The 19,159-nt window shown below is 45.1% G+C and overlaps 1 long non-coding RNA gene across 1 annotated transcript; it reads left to right on the top strand.

Annotated features, from left to right (window-relative positions):
* The first annotated feature begins 1,678 nt into the window (after positions 1–1,678).
* On the top strand, positions 1,679–13,041 carry LOC120399129. Its single transcript, XR_005594976.1, has 2 exons — positions 1,679–1,761; positions 12,020–13,041. It is a non-coding gene; the product is annotated as an uncharacterized LOC120399129 (long non-coding RNA).
* Positions 13,042–19,159: the final 6,118 nt, after the last annotated feature.

The raw sequence follows: 19,159 nt of genomic DNA on the forward strand, positions 1-19,159 counted from the left end.
TGAATAGGTTTTGGAGTGAAGACAGAAGCCGAGGGTAGGCACTATCAAAGGTGTCGTTTTGCTGAAAGTGAATGTTAACCACCTTTGTTCTGTTTCATGCTAAACTCCTTCTGACATTGAAGTACTAAAAAAAATCCTCCCCTCAGAGAAATATGCCTTTAGAATCATAGGTCACGTCGCCCAGTCACCTGCACTGGGGCAGGACTCAGGGTTATCTAGACCATCCCTGACAGGTGTTTGTCTAACCTGCTCTCAAAAACCTCTGGTGATGGAGGTTCCACAGATCTCCCTAGTTAGTTTGTTCCAGTGCTTTGCTAGCCTTACAGTTAGGGAGTTTTTCCCAATGTCTAACTTAAATCTCCCTTGCTACAATTTAAGCCCATTACTTCTTGTCCTGTCCTCAGTGGATAAGGAGAACAATTTATCACTTTCCTCTTTATAACAACTTTTTTCATACATGAAGACGGCTATCGTGTCCCCTCTTCAGGCTTCTCTTCTCCAAACTAAAGAAACTCAATTTTTGCTGTCTTTCCTTGTATGTCATGTATTCTAGACCTTTCATGATTTTGTTGCCCTCTGGACTTACTCCAATTTGTCCACATCTTTCCCATAGTGTAGTGCCCAGTGTGACATTACACTCCCTATTCTTTATGAAAATATGCTTATGATATGGATATGACATAAGTGGACTTTATGCAAGATGACTCATGTAAGATATCATTGGGATGGTTATGATTTACTGGACGTGATTATCCAATTTGTATGCATGTAACGTTTCTGTATCTGAAGTTACAGATACGTGGTCAATATTCCTATTTCAAAGGGTATGTCTTCACTAGCAACATTAAAGCGCTGCCGCAGGAGCATTTTAACGTGGCTTTGTAGTCGCGGCACCAGCGCTGGGAGAGAGCTCTCCCAACGCTCTAAAAAGCCCATCTCCATGAGGGGAATAGCATCCAGCGCTGGAAGCACTGGCACTTTACAGCGCTGAAACTTGCAGTGCTTGGGGGCGGGAGAGTTTCACACCCTTGAGCGAGAAAGTTGTAGTGCTATAAAGTGCCAGTGTAGACTAGCCCAAATGTGCTACTTTGGGTGTCACCCACAACTAGTCCTTCCAATACAACAATGAAAAAGCCAGACAGGGCTGATGGCCCATTAGCAAAGACAATGGCCTGTGAAAGGGCTTAGGGCTTGGCTACACTCAAAACTCCAAAGCGCTGCTGCGGGAGTGCTCCCGCGGCAGCGCTTTGAAGTGCAAGTGTGGTCGCAGCGCCAGCACTGGGAGAGAGCTCTCCCAGCACTGCAGATACTCCACCTCCCCATGGGGATTAGCTTACAGCGCTGGGAGCCACGTTCCCAGCGCTGGGGCACTGTTTACACTGGCGCTTTGCAGCGCTGTAACTTGCTGCGCTCAGGGGGGTGTTTTTTCACACCCCTGAGCGAGAAAGTTGCAGCGCTGTAAAGTGCCAGTGTAGCCAAGGCCTTAGTCGTCCTGTGGCCACTCCAGACAGCGTGCGAGTAATGGCTGCCACAGCCATGCAGAGCCATGGGTCTCAGTCACCTGGTACTGGACCCACCCATTGGAAGGCCAGTGTTTTTCCACTGGAAGACAAAGGGTTCCTGCCATACACAAGAGCTATATAAGGCAGGGGAGTGACAGCATCATGGTTGCCCCACCCACAGACACACGAAAACCACCTGGAAGCAAGAACTGAACTGAGGAGAGGAGGGTTGAGCTGGAGCTGGAAGGACATCTGGCTTGTGAGTAATTATACCTGAAGTCTCAAGCTGCAGGCCAGGGCAGTTTCAAGACTCTCTAATCTGCCTGTGACAATATTTAGGGTGAGAAATTACTATTTGTAGCCAATTTCTTTAGTGAATCAAACTTAGTTTGCACGTTTTGTTTTATTTGCTTAGCAAACATAACAAAGCAGATTAGTATCTTTTTAACCACTTAAAATCTGCCTTTTGGAGTTAATAAAATTTGTTTTGTTTATTATTAAACCCAGTTTATGTAATTTCTAACTGGGGGGCAAGAAGTGCATATCTCTCTTCACATTGAAGAAAAGGATGAAATTTTATGAGTTTGTGCTGTGCAGATTTTTCTATACAATGCAAAACAATATACGTTGGGGTTTAATCTCTCAAAAGGGGTGTGCAGCTGAGTGCTGGGTAAACCTTTTCACACACACACAGCTGATTGCAGTCTGGCATGTGAGTGCGTGCATCCTAAGAAGCCAGAGAGCCTAATTCAGCAAAACAGGGAAAGGGAATCCAGGCTGGTGGAGTAGGAGAGACTCAGTTAAACCCCAGTACATCAGGTGGCATCCTGCATGGGGGGCTCCACCCTCTCACACTGCTCCAGCGGAGGCCTTATCATTAAGGCTACATTTTAGTCACGGGTATTTTTAGTAAAAGTCACGTCAGTAAACAAAAGTTCATGGCCCATGACCTGTCCATGACTTTTACTAAAAATTCCAGTGAATAAAACTTGTGTGGGGGCTGAGGGAGGGTGGCCCAGCTGCTTGGGGGTGGGAGGGAGGCTGGCAGTGCTAGCAGGCTTCCTACCTGGCTCCGTCCCCCCAAGCAGCAGCAGAAGTTGCGGGGGAAGGGAGCAGGTGGTTGGGGCATGGGATGAGGTGAGGCGGGCTCTGGGCGGTGCTTACCCAGGGGGTTCCCCGGAAGTGGCGACATCCCCCTTGCTCAGCTGCTAAGCGGAGGCGTGGCCAGGCAGTTCTGCACACTGCCTCTGCCCAGAGCACTGGCTTTGCAGCTCCCATTGGTCGGGAGCCGCAGCCAATGAGAGCTGCAGAGGTCATGGAATGTCACAGAATCTGTGACATCATCATTGCCGAGTAGCGTGGGAGAATTATTTCTCGTATCTTGCTTCCAACGCTCCTGCTAATATATCCCACAATGATGTTTGCTTTTTTTTTTTTTTTTGCAACAGTATCAGATTGTTGACCTCTCTTTAGTTTGTTATCCACTGTAGCCCGCAGATTCTTTTCTGCGGTACTCCTTACTAGGCAGTCATTTCCCATTTTATATGTGTGCAGTTGGTTATTGTGCACTTGTTGCTGTTGTCAGTCCTCTTTTTAAATGTGTGCTCTTGTTTTTTATATCAGTATTTTGTGACCCTATAAAAGTGTCCCAATTTTTTTTATTTTGAACATATGGTTGTCCTTACACTTATTGGAAGCACAAGAGTCTTTATTTTGGTTTTTCCCAGGTCTTGCATATTAAGGAAATGTAGCTGTAGCATTTGTTCCTCTATTAGCTGCCAATCTTGCAGCTGGCAAGTCACACCAACAACACAAGCATTTTGCTCAAACTGCAAATTAGCCCGTGGCTTATGTAGTGAGGTGTAGTTGAGGGTTAACAGAATTTACCCACTTCTCAGGTGGGGAACATGGAGTTTAGTTTAGGTAAGTTTGCCCACTTCTTTTCTTTTTTTAACCACTACAACACTGGGCTTAAACAAAGGCACTGCTGGCCCTACCCCCCTTGGAGCACTCCAGGTTGTATTGCATTGTACACCCTCCACGTACACCTTCTTCAAGCCCCCTGACACACTGTGTACCACACCAGGTGGCTGCCACCTGAGTCAGGGAGTAGCAGTAGCTGGCTGATGGAGGCAGGAAAAGGAGACTGAGACCTGGATCCCTGCTGCTCCCTTGCAAGGAACAGAGTCGCTGGACAGCTGGAAGGGCAAGTGCTGCGACCTGCAGGAGTTTTCAGGGAGCAGCAGCATAAGGAGGCCAGGCCTCTCTATTGTTCTCCCAAGGGAGGAGAGCCAGGAAGTGGAGCCGGCCCTGAGCAACTGGGCTCCTCACAGGCTGGGAGGCTGCATGAAAACAGTTGGTTCTGGGAAGGCAGGGCTCCCTTCCTGCTCCTCAGAGGGGAGGCAGGGAGAAGAGCAGAGCCTAGAGTAGGAACATGAGCAATGACCTCCTCGTGGGAGGGGGCTAGGGAGCCCTACACAGAGGTAGGGCTGGGAAATGGAATTAATTCTTAGGGGACAGCGTGGGCTGGGACTGCCCCTCTTTCTCCCAATACCCTTACTCCTGGTGCCCCAAGGAACCCTCATCCTCCCCTTAAACCCATCAGTCCCCGAGAGACCTGGGTAGGGACCCCTTCAAAGTTACCCCCCCTCCCATTTCCCCAAACTACATTACAGAACTTGTGTATTTAATTTACATAGGGAGGAATCATCCTTACAAACAAGTTTTTGAGAGGGGGGGAAAGTGGTTATAACATAATGCACAACAGAACCTGGGTGTTCCACATTGTCAAAGGGTTTGCTGCTTGCTTCACAGAGAGGCAGGTTTGAAGGGCGAAAGGGGAGATCATATTTCTACAGGCATTCAGCATGGGGGCATTTAAGATGGATAATGATTCTGCTGGTTTGGAGCAGGGGGCAACTTTAACTATTCTCATGGCAGTCCGAGGCAGTGAGAGTGTCACCAGTGAAATCCATTGTTAATTTTGTAAATATTAACAATTCCTGGGATTATGGCATAGGATGGGAACTGTCAGTTTGCTGTGTTCCCCTCCTATTTCTTCTTGCATGTGCTATGTCTCTGACTGAGGCTATGTCTACTCCACCGCAGTAAGTTGACTTAAATTACGCTACTCCAGCTATGTGAATAACGTAGCTTAGATTGACTTACTGCAGTGTCTACAGTGCGCTGTGTCGAGGGGAGGCACTCTCCCGCTGACTTACCTTACTCTTCTCATTCAGGGTGGAGTACCGAGGTTGACTGGAGAGCGATCTGCAGTTGATTTGGTGGGTCTTCACTAGTAGTAGTAGACATAGCTGTTGTGAAGGCTGATTCCCCACTCTGGCACTTCGAGTGCAGAAGGTGGGGGCTCGCAAGGATTCTAAAAATTAATACTGGCCACTCCAGGCTGGTATTAAACCCCTTGGATGGGTAGATGCTGCCACCACCCAAGTGCAAAAATCCCCCCTTTGAAAGCCCAGGATGGAACACCTGGGAATTCCTTCCTTGGGGAACCCTCAAGCCCCCCCAACCTCCTCCCCGTGGGAGAGCTGAGAAAGAACACAAAGAAAATCAGCTGTTGCCATCAGCTAATTAAACAACATGTGCACAAACCTCTTAGAACACAAAAATCCAATCCTGTTCTTAAAAAAGGTAAATTTTATTAAAAACAAAAAGAAAAGACAGTACATCTGGAACTTAGACTATTGCTAGATTTAAAAAGAGCAAATATAATAATTAAGCATTAAGAGTGGTTTTCTTGACATCCAATGTAATGGTTACAAGCAAAACAAAAGCATTTGGGTTTAGCACAGAGAAGTCTGCAAGCCATAAAGAAATAAGAGATCAACCTAATTGCGTCTTCCTAAACATTTCCTGATCTACTTACATATCTGGGGTTTCAAATGAGTAGGCTCCAGGTATGATTTAATGATTTTTCATACCTGCCTTAAAGCTTCTTACAGCATTGCTGCTCTGGGTCGCCTCTCTGGGAGAACGACACCACACAGACAAAAGGGGAGGCTTGTTTCAATTTTAAAAAATTCTAGCCTTCCCATTGGCTCTTTTGGCTAGGTGCCCACTCACTTTCTTTTACCTATGCATGCAGTCAGACTTTTTAACCCTTTATAGGTAAAGCAAGTAGAGAACAGCTACCACGAGGGATTTTATATCTAGCTGGGTTTCCATAAAAGGAAGCTACCCCTCCCCGTCATTTATCACAGCCGTATAGGATTTATGCTGTGTATTCACTTTTTTATTGGGGTTAGCAGATGTTCTGAGACTAAACTATTATAATATCCCCAAAGTTGGATTTTTCCCCCCATTTCAGATTTTTTTACTCTGGATCCTAAGGAGAGCTGACTGTGGAGCAAAAATGATTTATAAATATCTTTGATGCCTGTTGAATGCTATAGATGAAAACAGTAACTTTCAAAATGCTGAACACCTGCCTCTTTCCTTCTACATGCCCGTTTGTGTAGGATCTGCTCTAACTACGCAGTTTCCTTGTATCAGGACTAAATTACAGAGAGGAGCAATTTCCCTGGTATCAGGAAAAATTCAGGGCTTTCAATATTTATACTGATGCTCAAGAACATTTTTTTTACAATATTTTTAGATCAAGAGACACAAAGATCACAAGACTGCGCGTATCTGCCCAGCCGACAGTCTTGTGATTGAATAGTCACATTCTGAGCCATTTTAGCTGCTGAATGCAGGAGAGCTGCAGGGGAAGCCCCTAGGAGGGCAGCTCACCCACCACTGCTGAAAGCAGGGGCAGAGCTCCCACTCTCCCCAGCCTTATTATTTCCCAAGAGATCCCCTCCTTACTGCCCCCACCCCTGCAGCCAGGAGTCTCTCCCAGTAGCCTGCATCACTGTGCAGAAGGGCAAGACTCCCACTCAGAGCTGAGCTCCCTCTTCTTCTTCTTCTTCTACATGCTTAAGAAGCAGTGGTGGGGTTGCTCGGGATTCCTCTCTCCCACTCCCCTGTTACTTCAGAGTGTTTTTTCCCCTGTGCCTTGATCAGAGCTGAGTGCACCATTTGCGCTCAACAATTACTGCCAATCTGTGCTTAGGTCAAGATTTTCTGCCACCCCATTGGTCCAGGCCAATGATAAAAATGATTCTATTTGTCACCCATGCCAGGGAGGGGACATGGATGCAGCTGCTTCTAGGAGACCAAAGGCTGAGGTACCTGTGCTGGTGGGGAGACAGTCCTGGGAACTGTGTAAAACCACAGGCTCTGCATGGGTCAGGCTAAGATCTTCAGGGTTTGGGCAACTCATGTCCATGGCTGGCATCACATGTTTTGGATGGCATGTGCCCTATAGCTTTCGTGCTGTGGCACATTAGGTCTGTTAAGCAGCCGTGATTGGATGTTCTTTCAAGGAGTCTCAGCCTGCAGTTTCCCACTCCCATCTGCATGATTTTGGGCTGTATTATTTTGGGTTTCTTACTTTTGACAGTCGCAGGCTGTTTGGTAGCAGAGGGTTCTGCTGGTTAGAGCAGTTCCCTAACTGGGTTGCCAGCATTCATGGGGTTTCAAGAGCTGGGTCCCACTCCCTGCCTCCAATTTGTCCACTGAAGCAGATTTGCCCAGTCACTTGCCCCCAGCCGCCCTCAGAGGCCAGAACCACCCAAACACCATTGTGCCAGCTCCTATAGCCCCTCCTTCAGTGCAACGCCGCAGGAATGGAAGAGGTGGGAGAAAGGATTTATGAGGCATCTGGGAAGAAGCAGTTGTGTGTGAACAAAGTGGTGTCATGGTACAAAAAAAGGTTGAGAAATCTCCCTGCAATAGAAGGTAGCAGGTGGGGTGAGAGGTTGACCAAGGACACAAACACATTGTGTTAACATGTGGGAGACCTGTGCTCAGGAAAACCCGGGAGCCCCAAGCACATGGACTAATGAGGACCAAATATATTACAAATATTTAGCACTTTTGACCTGATTAAAAGCCCCTTGAAGTCAAGGGAAGTTTTCTGATAACCTCAATGGACTTTGGATCAGGCCCTTTGTGGGGTGTCCCAGGAACCCTCAACTCTCATGCTTGCCTGCAAACAAAAATAGGATCTAACACTGCGTATTCATTCCCTGTACAGATTATAAAACAAGCAGCATCACATGGAGCACCTCAGCCAACCCATATTCTCTGCAGCACACACTCAAAATGTACAGTTTGCAAACGTCTCTAGAGAGTCAGCAACATTGAGCCCCATGAGTCTCCAGCAGATAAATCACAGTTTGACACCTGCACTTACTACTACTCACAGTAGCACCGAACTCTGGGCAAAAAGTGGTTCATTACCAAATAGCAGCTAAAAAGATGAATGGGAACAAAATGAATATTCTCTCAGCTACTTCTCATCCGAGTAATGATACAGCCGTGGCAACTTTAAACAGAAAGCCATGCACTATGATGTGTTTGATCCATGCTGTAATGAGGATGGGCAATAAAGTACAGGGGAGAGTGAATTTTTAAAATTATAAATGCTACATTCATAGCTAAATGAATAGGGTTATTTCTCCATTAGCCCTATCCCTTAGAACAGGGGTGGGCAAACTACAGCCCGCAGGCTGGATCTGGCCCACCAGCCATTTTAAGCCATCCTGCGAGCGCCTGCTGGGGAGCGGGCCCTGCTCCAGTGCTCCCACCAGTGCTCTGGGTCGGGGGGGCGCACCATGCGGCTCCCGGAAGCTGTGGCATGGCCCCGCTCTGACTCCTCCACGCTCCAATAGCCCCCTCCTGTGCTCCAATGGGACCTGCAGGGGCGGTGCCTGCAGACGGGGCAGTGCACAGAGCTGCCTGGCCACACCTCTGCAAAGGAGCTGGAGAAGGGACATGCCACTGCTTCTGGGAGCTGCTTGAAGTAAGTGCCGCTCAGAGCCTGCACCCCTGAGCTTCTCCCCGCTCCCCACCTCCTTGGCCCTGATCCCCCTCCTGCTCTCCAAACCCCTCAATCCCAGCATGGAGCACCCTCCTGTAGCCCAAACCTCTCATCCTCAGCCCCACCCCAGAGCCTGCACCCCCCAACCAGACCCCTCACCCCCTCCCACACCCCAACCCCAATTCTGTGAGCATTCATGGCCTGCCATACACTTTCTCTTCCCTGATGTGGCCCTTGGGCCAAAAAGTTTGCCCACCCCACCTTAGATTCTGAAGCTGTACCTGTAGTCCAGAGTATTGTCTATCAAGCATCAGTTTGTAATGATCAGGGCATTTGAATGAGAAAACAAACCACTTGGTCATACAACACATACTGTGCTGCATAGCTAACACCAGAGTGAAATTGTAAAAATAACACCCGTAAGAATAATACTTAGCACTTTTCCCCTCCATAAAAAGTGTTTTGCAAAAGTCAGAGTGTTATTTTCCCTATGTTATAGATGAGGAAAGTGAGATTCCTCGGAAAGGTTAAGGCCAAAATGTTTAAGCTTGGTTGCCTAAACTTAGGCATCTAAATCCATATTTAGGCACCATAGTAAAGGTGGGCTGTTTTTCAGTGGTCGGAGCCCCACAGCTCCTACTGCCTTGTTTATACATTAATTCAGATGTCTCGCAGTCAGTAACAAATTTGAACATTTCTGACTCAAGATCGCGCAGCAAGTCAGCACAAGGGTTGGGAATAGAATGTAGGTCTCCTGACTCCTCGGTGCCTATGCACAGACAACTAGGATTTGTAAAGGTCTGTCGAAAAGTGGGTGCAGCAGCACCCTGCTAGATGATACAACTCATTTCTGTCTTTAGTCTTCCCATGCCTGGCCATCCTAAGCTGTACCTATGTTTCTGCTTCATTTCTGGTATCTAACTGCTTATTATGTAGCCTACAGATGAGGAATTTAGTACTACTTGGTTCTGAGACAAGACATAAAAATCAAAACGGTGATTTAAATTCAGGTACTTTACAAATAATGTATAGGATGAAAGCTCAGTAGTCAGAGGGTCTAAATATTCTGTGTCATTGGGAAGAACCACCAGAGATGTTAAAAGGCAGTATTCAGCCCCTGCCAGCAGTGGGTGTAACGATACAATTAGAACAGCAAAGAAAAGAAATACAGCAGTTGTTAAGACCCGAAATTCTTTTAATTCCATTTAGTGCTGGCACAAAAGTGTTTGGAGACAGAGTTCACATGGAGCAAGCCTGTCACCCAAAGACTTGACAAGTACGTCCTCAGGGATTCTGGGGGATTTCCTCTCCCCTCGCCTTCCTTGCACATCAGTTCCTCCAATTAAAACACCATATAATTCAGAGGCAGCCATGCAGCACCAATTGCTGTAGGAAGTGCTAAAAATAGTATATGAAACCCTTTGAAAACCAGAGCTCAGCTTCCATAGTGAGCAGAGGCTCTGTTCTGCTGTATGTACTGTAGGATCTCAGTGTTCCAGTTCACTCCCCCTGGGACACATGCACAAAACTAGCTGACTGTGTCATCATCTACCTGCCTGTTTCATGGATTTAGCTTATGAGTGAATGGCTCCTTTGCGTGGAGACGGGTTTTATGTCAGCAGGGAAGGACTCATGGACACTGGAACAGAGGCTGGGAATTGCTGGGGAGGAAGATGAGGGTGGGGAATTGTGAAGGGAGGGAATTTAATGTGGTGGGTTTAAAACATCAACCCCAAGCCCCTGTGATGATGATATGCATGACGACTGTCTCTGCCCCCTTCCCTTTGTCATTTTTAGATGGTCGGACACTTCAGGACAGGAACTGTCTTCTGCTATATTTTTGTACAGCTTCCAATGTAATGGGACTCCGGTCCCGACTGGGGCCTCTAAGCCTAATGTTAGACAAATATATAATAATAGTCCTTGAGGGTTTGTGGTGGTAACTAGCTGGGGTGGATGGAGTTACTTTTATGGGACTCTGTTCATGCCTTTCTGGATGGTCATAAGGTGGGGGGGGCAATTACTCTTCTGCCCCCAGGGCTCTCCTACATGGGGTAGTGCAAGCATTGATTTGCTCACCCTTTTTGTACAGTGCGGATATGAAGCCTGCAGTGGAGTTAGTGAGGAAGCATGGGGCGGAGGGGAGGGGCGGGGGGGCAGTGAATGCTGCTGATTCCCAGCTCTGGATTTTCATCACACCTGACCGAGCAGATACAGCAAAATGAATAACCCTCACTCAGTTTCTCTTGGAAGCTGGAGAATGGATGTAGTTGAACTGGCTACAGTTTAATCCAGATGAGCCCCCCGTAATGTTGTGCAATCAGATGCACTGAGTAGAGTAGAGCATCCAGGTCGAGTCTCCCATGTATGACTCAGGTTCACAATTTTGAAGTTTCATGAGCCCTAGGCCTACTTTTGGAGGATCGAGTGACAACTGTCGTGAAAGTGTTATTTTGTCAGTTTCATCTGGCTAAAAGAGAGTGGCCCTTTTCTTTCCATTTAGACCTTCTTACCAGCATCTGTAATAATAATAAATAGGTGGCAGGGCCAGGGATTTCAGGTGGAGTCTTATAATAGAGTTGATGTGGTTGGAGAGTATTTGTTGTTGGAGAGTCTATTTGTAATTAAACATTTGATAAATCCAAGTACTCTACTGTTAAATTCTAACTTTTCTAATTGAGTGTTTCCAATTTTGAGAGGGTCTTAGAACTTGGAATGGGCACCCGAAAAATCAAAATAAATAAAATGAAATCTATGTACGCTTTGTGAGAGTTAAAAGCCTTCTGTTTGCTATTTAGTGTTTTAATTTTAGCTTAATTTTCTCATGCAGCTTGTGATTAATCTCTGAACAAAAGTATTGCCAAGGTTGAAATGAACAAAGATATTGTCAATGTTAGGCCTCTAACTTCTGGAATCTCTAAAGGGCAAGCCTTGCAGAGGTGAAAAGGGCAAGCCTTGCAGAAATAAGCTAAAACTTGTGGTCAAAATGCGCTGCAACCAGATAACAGATTCTATGCTGACTCCTAGCTCCCCAGGCATAACTGGTAAAACCCACATTAACCACATTTAAAACAATTGGCTATAAGGCGATAAGTAAGCATAACTTATACAGACAAAGCGACTACGCTAACCACACTGACAATTTGGCTCACCCTAATTGGTTGGTCTGTTTTAAAACACGGCTGACAGATCAGATAAAAAGTACAAAGGAACGGGACTGTGTGCGTGTTTCGGTCATAGGGGAAACCTGACCCACACCTGAATGGAAGGGCCGTGCACCTCTCGACTGTCTGTACCTGGCCAGTGCGGAAAATGGCCAACTGAAGGGTAACGTATTTTCGGACGAATGCCGGGTAAGATTATGGAGTAAAGAAGTCTGGTTGCTCGAGATAATTTGATCTCAAGTTTGTATCGATACTATAGTATTAAGAATAGTAGTAAGTAACTAATGAATAATAACATGACATGTACTTGTGCTTGTCTTCAGTATAACTTGCCTTTTATATTAATCCTTATTCAGTGCTGATCTTTAATCTTGCTTTTCTTATTTTGTATGTGTTGCCTTTATTGCTGAAAGTCATTAAAAACCTTTTTTGAGGAATAATTAGTAGTTTTAATTTCTCTTATACAGGCACTACTCAACCTCGTTACAACTGCGTGGAGTGGTGGGAAGTAGCGATCACCCAGGGCACAACTAGGGCACTGATGTGTGTTTTCAACCCCCACCCTGCTGACCCATTATCTTCCAGGGTGAGAGAGCAGATCCAGCCCCTTCTCCTGGCCAAGACAGAAAGAAGCTCTTTGAAAAGGCAGGACCCAGGTAGTGACAGCAGCGGAATAGGAAGGCAGCAGCGGAATAGGATGGTCTGTGGAGCCGCATGGCAAGCAAGATGCCGAGCAAGGAAGCAGGTGCTGGAGGCATGTCTTCACTGCAGAGGGAGCTCAGGCTCTTACCCAGGTGTTTCTCCTAACTCCCATCCATACACAAAACTCTCTCGTCTGAGTTTGGGCCTTTCAACACAGGCTAGCTGGCCCAGCAGGGGACATAGGCTAATTGCCTCTCCTAGAGGAATGGACAGGAGAGAGCACCCTTGGTGCTAGGCCTGGAGAGCCTTAACCAGCGGTTGGACTGCCCTCAGAGCCCAAGCTAGGAATCACTATGTTGTACCTTGAAATATTATGGCTAGGCCACAGGATTTACGGTACCTAATGGCTAAGCCACAGTACCTATGGTGTTTCCATCAGCCCTGTCACTTTAGCCATATAGATGAATGTAGCATCTTATTCAGAGCTAGAGACTATTGGGTTTTCAGTGCTGGCCTCTCAGTCATGGTGCACCTTACCAGGTTTGCCGTATTATAGCATATATTGATTACAATATGCACCTGATTGATCAAAAACGTATTGAATTCTACGGATTAGCTCCATGGCTTTTTCTTTTCCTCTCCTTGTACCTATTTAACCAGAGAGAAAAGCACAGTTAAACTTAGCCTCTGGTCTTTTTCAGAATGGCCAATTGCTAATGTATGGGCTCCCAACTACCAAAAAAAAAAAAAAAAAAGCCTCTCTAGGGTCCCTGGAAAGGAAGGCAAAGGTACAAAGGACTTTTGGGCCAACACAGGACTCTCACTGGACAAAGAGGGCAGGGAAAAGGAAGGCCCAGTGGTCTGATATGGCTTGCCACTTGTACAGTGCTTGTGGAATTGCTGGGTGTGGACACTGGTCAATAATACATGGTGCCAATAGGAATGGAGCTTCTCTGTTTCAGCAAACCAAATGAAATTAAACGTTATGTTTATCTACAAGCTGTTCTGTAAAAAGATCAAGATGTTCTAGTGCTGCAAAACAATCAAAATATGACAAAGCATTTAAATGTTGCCAAATCAAGCCAAGTAATTATATCATTTTAGAAAACAGATATTTTTATACAGGTGGTTTACTCCTCAAGGCTCACAACATAAGCTTGATCTAAACTCATTGATTTTTACTTTATGATTGCCAGTTGAAAGAGGCTAGAGATCATTGGCTTTATAAGGCAAAGCGCATATTGTATTTAACTTACCAGTATTATTTATAAGTATGCCTAGTTTCTGTCACTGTGGCCTGTAGCCATTTATAAACCTGGTTCATGGATTCACACTTCTCTGATGTTCAGCAGATGTTCCTTTATGTTGTTATATTCATCGTTCATCTGGTTTCTCTGACATATCCAGTGCTTTAGGGAAGGAAGTAAAGAGTTTGGGGGCAGTGGGAGGGGGAGGGCAGTGTTATCAGGAGGGATTGAAAGGAGGCAATAGCCTGCTTGGAATTTCCTGCAGTTTGCAAGCAAACTATAGCAGGACGAAAAGGGTAAGCAGGATGAAAGGCCATGGCCTGCCCAACATTTCTGTATTAAAAACAAGTGTGGGGGAGATAGTAAAACCATATTTCATCTGTCTTCTGACATGGCAGCAGCGAACTGTGACTTATCTCCTCCACTTGGCTGTGGGTTTCAGAGCAAGCACCTTCTGTTCGTTTCTGTGATGTAGCGAGGAACAGGCAATGTAAAACCGATGCCGTTTGATTATTTGGGTGGCCTCCAGGTGACTAGGCCAGCAGCTGTATTATTAACATGCTGCAGTCAATTAACATGAGAGATGAGAAATGACAGTTAAATGAAGTCTGTAATTTTGCACCAACAAGCCACGTGCCCAGACCAGGCCTTGGCTTATGGCAATGTTTTAAGTTATGAAAGCTGTCAGCACTAGAGATGTTCTATATTAATCATGATCTCCTGAATAGCCAGTTTGCCCTGAGCTGAAAAGTCAAGTGTTAAGTGTGACTGGGAGATTAAGAAAACCAAGAGCCAAGGCTTTGCGCCAATGCAGTTAATTTAAACAAGTCAGAACTGAACATTGGAAATGTGGTTTCAGAGTAGCAGCCGTGTTAGTCTGTATCCGCAAAAAGAACAGGAGTACTTGTAGCACCTTAGAGACTAACAAATTTATTTGAGTATAAGCTTTGGAAATGTGGTTATGGATAAAGCAGAGGAGAGGTAATGAGAGTTATCATTATTTCTCAGTAGATAGACCTTCATGGACTCGCATGCTGCCTAAGCAATCCCAGAGTACTGTTTATTTTTTCAAGTGAGGTCAGCTTTCTACAAGACATTAAAGAAGCCATGGTCCCTGCCCCAAACAGTTTACAAGCTAGATTTACAGGCACTGGTAGACTGAAGGTGATGCTTTCTTAGAGAGAATTTATATTTTTAGTTATGTTCATGAGGGGTTAGTGTCAATATGTTAGGCAGTGGCAGCATTTTAACCAGCAGGAGATAGTATTTGTGGGCCTTTAATAAATGAAGATGGGATCATTGAAGTGAAACCTTCAGAATTTCCTTTTCACTTAACCCACTATAATATATCCCAGGCCAAACCTGAGATACAGTGCTGAAAGCTAGCAATGTAATATACCGGTGGCACTTGTTAAAATTGCCTGGGGAGAAGAGAGACCATAATTAAACTGTGTCCGTGCAAGTCACTTTTTACACCAGTGCATCATGTCTGTACGTGGGGTTTATACTGTATTGGTGGATACTAAAAAACCCAGTATAGACAAGCTCTTAGACTCTTAACAGTGAAGTATCACCAGACGAGAATATCTAAAAATCTGAATCCCCTCTTTTGGGGAAAAGAAAGCTGCAGGTCAGGAAACTGCTTCGTGGAACATCACTAGTCAGGTCCTCCAAGGATCTTGAGAGGGTCCTCCTGGAAAAATACAGAAGTGAGGACCCAAAATTTCAAATGTACAAAACAAGCAGGGAAAAAAAGTAGTTTTTGTTTTGGTTAGGGTTAAGTGTGAATCTGTCTTCTTACATCACAAAGGAGCAGCAAAGGACACCAAAAAAATTGTACTTGCTTTTCAATTCACCTTTTTAATTGTAATAATGAGCTTTGCACTTATGTGTCCCTTGCACTCATAGATTGCAAAGCGTTTTACAAAGATGACAGGTTTCAGAGTGGTAGCCGTGTTAGTCTGTATACTCCTCGTTCTTTTTACAAAGATGAGTAATTCTCATTTTACAGTTAGAGTAATTGAGACACAGGGGGTTACAAATACATGCTCAAAGTTATACAGAAAATCAGTAGCAGCATAAAGAATAAAAATCAAATCTCCTGACTCCCAGACTTATGCTAACTAGACCACAACTCCTCCTGTCCCGTTAGGACGCTGGAGTAAACCCGAATGCTCCATGTTTGGAACTGACAGTGCACCAGTGCTAAACCTGGGTTGTGGAGAGAAGCCTCTATAAAGGTTAATTGTCTGTCAGAACAGCCATGTTAGCTGATGCATGCTGGCTCGACCTTTATTCCGCAGAAAGGAGAACGTAAATATAATGGTAGCACCTTATGACAGTAGCCAATTGCAGCATGTTGCACCACAAAAGAGATGGCCCATCCCTGCGGGTTTAAATCAAAAGCAGCAAAACAGATTAGAAGGATTATATAGGAAAGATGGTTTCAGTTCTTGAGCTGCTCCTTCCTCCTTTTTCAGCGTGTTAGAACATTGGGAAGAGATATAACAGTGTGGATAACTGGGTGACTCTCAAGAAAAAAGATTGACAGTCTTAAAATCAGTCGGGTTAATAAGAATTCGTCAAATCAATACAAGCGGGGGGAGGGAACAGTAACAAAAAGAAATCAGAACGCACCAGAGGGAGGCCAGCCAGAATCAAGAGGAAATGAAATAGAATCAACGGCTTTCTACAAATATTGAGGCTTGCCTGGAGCAGAGGAATTCATTTCTAAGTAGAATTAAGTGTGAGCACACATAATAGAGACTTATATTCTGGCAGCTGGTCTCTCTAGGCCAATTTATGAATGATGAGCCTGCTTTTCTTCTGAAGACACTCAAACCATCTCATTCAGGCCTCAAGGTCCGTGAATGTGAGAGTAAATGCAGCAAAAGGTGATAATTAGGCCAAGGGTAATAGTATTGTGAAACAGAAGTGATATCTAGTGCACAACAGCTGTGGCTGAGAAGTGAGAAAACATCAGGATCAAAGGGAATAGATTCAGATCAAAAGTGACTGTCTTCAGGACATGTTCTCCTTGAAAGACCAGTGGTTAGTATTTTAAAATATCTTATTATAGGCAGAGATTAAAGCATCCCACATTCTTGGCAAACAACATATGGTCAGATCATCCCCTTGACTTCCATGAGTAGAGAGGCCCACAGACTAGTGGGCTGAAGGCAGGAAGCTGTGGCTCAAGGACATTGTCTTCTCCTCTCTGGGACTGCATGGAAGCTCCTTCACTGGAATTCTGTGGGGGTCATTTTGCCTTGCAATTTTGGGGATGGGACAGGAGGAAGGAACAAAGGAGTGGATTGGCATCTTTCTGCTAATAACATGCATCCATCTAGGGTACTTATATACCCCCCTCCCCTCCCAACCAGTGTAGTCTCTGATCACCTCACAATCATCAATGTACTTGTAACACCGTTCACAATAGGCAAGTGCCATTATCCCCATGTGACTTGCTCAAAGTCACCCAGGAAGTGAGTCGCAAAGCAGGACACTGAACTCAAGTCTCCCATATCTTAGGTTAGGGCCGTGACCACACCCACCTCTTGGTAGGTCTAACATAGGTTAGCCGATGATCTGGCCATGCCACAAGGTTTCCCAAGCTTTCACTGATGGGGAGGTTGACTGGAACTTAAAAACTCTGTGGGGATGAGGGGTGGGAAGAGGATTTTTTTTTTTTGGTGCATTTTGCTGGTGACTGGTTGGGAAGAAGGAATGTTAGTTGATGAATTTTCTGCACAGATGTTAGTCCAGTAGAAATTCTGAATGAGTTTTTCAGATTTGTACAATGGCTACATGGGGATTTATTAAATTGCTCTGCTATAAATAGCAGTCCCTGTGGATTTCTATTCAGAAATATGAACGTATATTAGTGGTGCTTGAAGAGCGAATTAACTAGTGAGAATTTCCCTCCTTTTCTCTGCTTTCAAGTCTTACCACCAGGGGAGGTTAGTCACAGAGATAACCCAGTCCTTCCCAGGGACTCCTTTGCCTCAGAGGTTCTTGGCCTTCCCATCACTGGATGATATGGGGCGAGGAGAACACATCCTTCCAAACAAGTCCTTGAAAATGCTGGGAGGTTCACCAAGCTGTTTCCTGATTTCCCTTCTCCAGTACATTTTTACAAGACAGGCAGTGATCTGGGCCCTAGAAAGCAGGGCTAGCCATAGAAATTGGGGGAAGCCAGATATATTACCCACCTGCAAATGTTTAGTTTCTTCCTTGCCCTCTCCTCCTGCCAGTCACATGACCTTCTTTTGTTCATTCTTTTGGAGAGAGGCTTCTTAAACTATGGGGGAGATTTTCAAAGGCACAGCAGGAAAGCAGGCACTCAATTCCTTTTGAAAGGCAACAGGAACTGCATGTCTTTGCACCTTTGAAAATCCTTTGCCAAATCAACCAGTATTAACCACAGTTTCAATGGGAGTTGGCTCAGGCCATAACTACAGCACTCAATCATCAGTAACTTGCAGTGTGTTCTCTCTACGGGGCGGTCGTGGTGAATACAGCCAGGGAAAGCAACCACACTTTTGCCCAGCTGCTGATCCTGAACTCCTGTGGAAAGACATCTGTGGAGTTAGGGAGAATGCGGCAACAATGCTTGCACTCCTTCCATCCACAATCTGCCTGATTTCCTTGCTCATAACTGCTATTATTGGAGGGAATGATTTGGCCCATGCTTTTTAATTACCAGCAATTTGACCAAGCCCTCAGCTGGTGTAAACTGGTATAGCGCCGTTGGAGCTCTACACCAACTGACACCATGTGAGGATCTAGCCTATTACTTGTAGCCACTAACTAATGGGGACACAATTAACCTGTTTCACAGGAACCTGAAGGAACTCACAAAAACATCACCTTCTACAGCGGAAAGGCCAGATCACAGACTGGCTTGAAGATTCTAACCAGTATCAGGCCATGTTCCAAGCAGACATAACTCCATGTGGATTAACACCACAGCACAACTTGGGAAAGGGCCATGGGTCTCAGGTAACTGTAGTCCACATTATTATGCTTCAACCACTGCCCATCTAGCTAAACAATCCTTGTTCCCTGCAGAGAGACTGTAGCTTATATTTGTCATGAAAACACAATGGCAAGAAATTCCATACAAGAGTGAGTGATGATAATTGGAAGTAATTTCAGCTGTGCAGACATACAAAAAAGGTAGACTTTAGTAATTCACTGCTTTTTATAGTATAAATAATCTCCTATAAAACAATTATTATAACTGCAATCCAGTGATTTTTTTTAATGTTGCCTTAAATCAGTTGCAAACTGAGATAATCAGTTTCTAAGTCATCAACGACTTAGATGTTGGCATAGAAAGTACGCTTATTAAGTTTGCAGATGATACCAAACTGGGAGGGATTGCAACTGCTTTGGAGGACAGGGTCATAATTCAAAATGATCTGGACAAATTGGAGAAATGGTCTGAGGTAAACCGGATGAAGTTTAATAAAGACAAATGCAAAGTGCTCCACTTAGGAAGGAACAATCAGTTTCACACATACAGAATGGGAAGAGACTGTCTAGGAAAGAGTACGGCAGAAAGGGATCTAGGGGTTATAGTGGACCACAAGTTAAATATGAGTCAACAGTGTGATGCTGTTGCAAAAAAAGCAAACGTGATTCTGGGATACATTAACAGGTGTGTTGTGAGCAAGACACGAGAAGTCATTCTTCTGCTCTACTCTGTGCTGGTTA

The sequence above is a fragment of the Mauremys reevesii genome, linkage group 2, assembly GCF_016161935.1.
Source record: "Mauremys reevesii isolate NIE-2019 linkage group 2, ASM1616193v1, whole genome shotgun sequence".
NCBI classification, from domain to species: domain Eukaryota; kingdom Metazoa; phylum Chordata; order Testudines; family Geoemydidae; genus Mauremys; species Mauremys reevesii.